This window comes from Colobus angolensis, unplaced genomic scaffold (genome assembly GCF_000951035.1).
Source record: "Colobus angolensis palliatus isolate OR3802 unplaced genomic scaffold, Cang.pa_1.0 Scaffold78, whole genome shotgun sequence".
In the NCBI taxonomy this organism is placed as follows: Eukaryota; Metazoa; Chordata; class Mammalia; order Primates; family Cercopithecidae; genus Colobus; species Colobus angolensis.
Genome location: NW_012121598.1, coordinates 5568614 through 5573315, shown reverse-complemented (window position 1 = coordinate 5573315; position 4702 = coordinate 5568614). Strand labels below are relative to the sequence as shown.

Below are 4702 nucleotides of genomic sequence, written 5' to 3'. Positions count from 1 at the left end.
ATTGCATTCCAGTCTGGACAACAAGAGTGAAACTCCATCTCAAAAGAAGAAGAAAAAAAGATTTAGGGAGTGATCAGTATCAGTTTTGCAAACTGAGATTTTTAATATGGCTACAATGTTGGTCATATACAAAAAGCTGTCACATAAAAACAAGAGATTAAACCTTGAATCTTAAGAAAGTACAATAAAAGTACTATTTAAAAAACAGCCATGTTTTCTTACTTAATGAGCAAACTCAATTCTTCTACTTGACCTAGCAATGATTAATTACCTCAGAAAAAAATTATGAATCTGTATGTTGCTATAAACTTGTACTAAACCATGGCAAATCCAAGAATATGCACGAGTTCACACATTACACACATTTGTAAATAATAACACTGTATCTTTAGTTTCCTTTTTCTATCTATATGACAGAGATGCTGCATATAATTTGAGCGAAATTTCATTATTACTTAAAATTTTTAGAAAAAAATAAATAGCTCCATTATGCAAAATAACTTAGGAAATAACAATGCAAACATAAAAGGTACCTGCTGTTGCTTGAAATCAGGTCTTTTTTTGATAAGATTATAAACAGTCACGTATTTCATATATAGCACATAGGCCCTTTCCTCATCACGATCTAATCTGCATTCTTCTGCTGTCTTAAAGATCTTCAGGGCACTGTGCACATAACTTGAAATTAGAGGAAAAAAAAAAAAGTACTTGACATCTGGGAAAAAAATACAGGTCATATACAAAGTCCACAGATAATCTTTATCAGGGGTCCCCAACCTCAGGGCCACAGGTTGGTACTGGTTCATGGCCTGTTAGGAACCAGGACACACAGCAGAAGATGAGTGGTGGGCTAGCCAGCAAAGTGTCATCTGTATTTACAGCCACTCCCCATTGCTCGCATTGCCACCTGAGCTCCGCCTCCTGTCAGATCAGTGGCGGCATTAGATTCTCATAGGAACACAAACCCTATTGTAAACTGTACATGTGAGGGATCTAGGTTGCGCACTCTTTTTTCTTCCTTTCTTTCTTTTTTTTTGAGACGGGGACTAGCTCTTATTGCCCAGGCTGAAGTACAATGGCGTGATCTCTGCTCACTGCAACCTCCGCCTGCCAGATTCAAGTGATTCTCCTGCCTCAGCCTCCCAGGTAGCTGGGATTACAGGCATGTGCCACCATGCCCAGCTAATTTTTGTAGTTTCAGTAGAGACAAAGGTTTCACCATGCTGGTGAGGCTGGTCTCGAACTCCTGACCTCAAGTGATCCTCCCATCTCAGCCTCCCAAAGTGCTGGGATTACAGGCGTGAGCCACCATGCCCGGCCAAGGTTGTACATTCTTTATGAGAATCTAAGGCCTGATGATCTGTCACTGTCTCCCATCACCCCCAGATGTGATGGTCCAGTTACAAGAAAACAAGCTCAGGGATACCACTGATTTAACATTATGGTGAGTTGTATAATTATTTCATTATACATTACAGTGTAATAATAATAGAAATAAAGTGCACAATAAATCTAGTACACTTGACTCATCCCAAAACCATCCTCCCTAACCCTGGTACGTTGAAAAATTGTCTTCCACAAAACCAGTCTCTGGTGCCAAAAAGGTTGGGGATCGCTGATCTTGATAAAGCAGATTTCATGATTTAGGTTCCACTACTTCAGAATTGATACAAAGTTAGATGCAAGTTTGGAGACAACCAACTTATATATACCACTTCCTCTGGGATAAGGGTAGTGCTAGAGGTAAACCAGACATTGCTAGAAAGTAATAATCTGTCTTAGGCCTGACCTTAAGGATTGTCCTATCTAAAGGTGGCTTTATCTTTCCCATTGTTTCCTATTTGAAAATCATTCAACAGGAGTTAAATAGAGTTGTTTTCTGTTACCCCATCAACATTACCAACTTAGCAAGATAAATAGCCCAATCCCTCTCTTACTCTTTCTGCCCTTCAAAAGATCTTTTTAATTTAATTTAATTTAATTTAATTTAATTTAATTTTGAGGCAGTCTCACTCTGTCGCCCAGGCTGGAGTGCAATGGTGCAATCTCAACTCACTGCAACCTTTGCTTCCAGGGCTCAGGGATCCCTCAGCCTCCCACTAGCTGGGATTACAGGCCCATGCCACCATGCCAAGTTAATTTTTGTATTTTTAGTAGAGACGTGGTTTCACATGTTGCCCAGGCTGGTATTGAACTCCTGACCTCAGGTGATCCGCCCACCTTGGACTCCCAAAGTGCTGGGATTACAGGAGTGAACCACTATGCCCAGCCTCAAAAGATTTTTTTTTTTTTGAAATAGAATCTTACTCTGCTGCCCAGGCTGGAGTGCAATGGTGCAACTTCAGCTCACTGCAACCTCCACCTCCCAGGTTCAAGTGATTCTCTTGCCTCAGCCTTCCAAGTAGCTGTGATTACAGGCATAGACTAACATGCCTGGCTAATTTTATATTTTTAGTAAAGATGTGGTTTCACCATGTTGGCCAGACTGGTCTCAAACTCCTGACCTCAGGTGATTCGCCTGCCTCGGTCTCCCAAAGTGCTGGGATTAGAGGTGTAAGCCACGGTTCCCAGCCAAAAGTTATGTTTTTATTGTTATTATTTTTTGAGATGGAGTCTCTGTCACCCGGGCTGGAGTGCAGTGGCATGATATCCGCTCACTGCAAGCTCCGCCTCCTGGGTTCACACCATTCTCCTATCTCAGCCTCCCGAGTAGCTGGGACTACAGGTACCCGCCACCATGCCCAGCTAATTTTTAAAATTTTTTTTTTTTTAGTCGAGACGAGGTTTCACTCTGTTAGCCAGGATGGTCTCGATCTCCTGACCTTGTGATCTGCCCGCCTCAGCCTCCCAAAGTGCTAGGATTACAGGCGTGAGCCACTGTGCCCAGCCCAAAAGCTCTTTTTTTAAAAGCCCATTTTGTCTTTAGTAATGTTTCAAAATTCAGTTCATTCTGGCATTTTCCGTTCTGACTTTCTTTAAAGTTTCTATCATTCTCTGGCCAGGTGCAGAGACTCACACCTACAATCCTAGCACTTTGGGAGGCCAAGGCATGGAGGATCACTTGAGGCCATGAATTCAAGACCAGCCAGGGCAACATGGTGAGACCCTATCTCTGTAAGAAATTTAAAAATCAGCTGGGCATTGGGGCACAAGCATGTGGTCCTAGCTACTTGGGAGGCTGAGCCAGGAGGATCACTCAAGCCCAGGAAGTCGAGGCTGCAGTGAGCAACGAGCATGCCACTGCACTCCTCTGCCTGCACAAGATAGCAGACCATGTCTCAAAAAAAAAAAAAGAAAGAAATTATTATTTATGATTATTTTTGAGACAGAGTTTCGCTCTTACTGCTCAAGCTGGAGTGCGATGGCACAATCTCAGCTCACTGCAACCTCCGCCTCCCGGGTTCAAGCGATTCTCTTGCCTCAGTCTCCCGAGTAGCTGGGATTACAGGTGTGCGCCACCAAGTCTGGCTAATTTTTTGTATTTTTAGTAGAAATGGGGTTTCACCATGTTAGCCAGGCTGGTCTGGAACTCCTGACCTCAGGTGATCTGCCTACCTTGGCCTCCCAAAGTGCTGGGATTACAGGCCTGAGCCACCATACCTGGCCAAAAAGGAATTATTTTTATATCGTGTTATGAAAAGACAATGACTTGTGGCTGAATATTTTTTTTTAGAAGCGTCATAATCTTAGCCTCTTAAACTTTACGACCTAAAGGTCATATCTGTATGATCTGTCTGGAGAGTAGATAATATGCATATGAGCAGAATATATATGTATTGTGCTACAATTACATTAAGACCTTCTCTAAGGAGGTCTTATTTTATTCATGTGATGGTGTTATTTTCAAATAAACTTTAAATTAACATTCATCTAACTTTAATATGGAAATGAACTAAAAATTAATAATATTTGATTCAATCAAACTAGCAAAGGATACATCATACCTCTTAGTGCTTATTTTCTCTGGTTTAACTTCCGTCTTCTTATTGAGGTCTTTTAGTGAAGAACTGAGGTAGAGTTCTTTAGGAACTGAAGCCACAGCAGGCATGATGAATTATCTTTACTTTTCCCTTTTCACAATGGATGCTATATTTCCTTAAAAGTAGTTCTTTTCTGAAAGAAATAAAATAATTATACTAATTTTCCTCATTAACAATAAAACAAGTGAGCAGTTTAAAAAAATAAAACTCCTAAACCATATCCTTTGCTAACACGGTTAATTTTAAATCATTTACAATATCTATTTCAGGAGTTTAAGATACACAGAACATGAGTGAACAATTTAATAATTTTTTTTCAAATTTTAATTAACCAAATGAATTACTTTTTGTATCATTTTGCTTTAAGAGTTGGGAATCTTACCTGTCAAAGGAACTAGCAGTAATAATAAAAGCTTTTACATGTTTCTTCTGTTAAAATACCATTAATGTATAGATTATAAGTAGATGGAATTTTTATCTAGAAACAATTCTCTTTTCTCATTGATGATACCCGTTTATTTATTTTTTAAGTGATGTCTTCTTTTTTTTTTTGAGACGGAGTCTCAGTCTGTCCCCCTGGGCTGGAGTGCAGTGACCGGATCTCAGCTCACCGCAAGCTCCGCCTCCCAGGTTCACACCATTCTCCTGCCTCAGCCTCCCGTGTAGCTGGGACTACAGGCGCCCGCCACCTCGCCCGGCTAGTTTTTTGTATTTTTTAGTAG

At 40.6% G+C, this 4702-nt stretch overlaps 1 long non-coding RNA gene across 1 annotated transcript in view; it reads right to left on the bottom strand.

The window, feature by feature from the left end:
- Nucleotides 1-532: 532 nt before the first annotated feature.
- LOC105502202 overlaps nt 533-4702 on the bottom strand; it is a 10205-nt gene continuing 6035 nt past the window's right edge. Inside the window, exons 2-3 of the long non-coding RNA XR_001000296.1 lie at nt 3945-4113; nt 533-678 (exon numbers count right to left, since the gene is read on the bottom strand). This is a non-coding gene — a long non-coding RNA (uncharacterized LOC105502202). The remainder of the gene's footprint in view (nt 679-3944; nt 4114-4702) is intronic.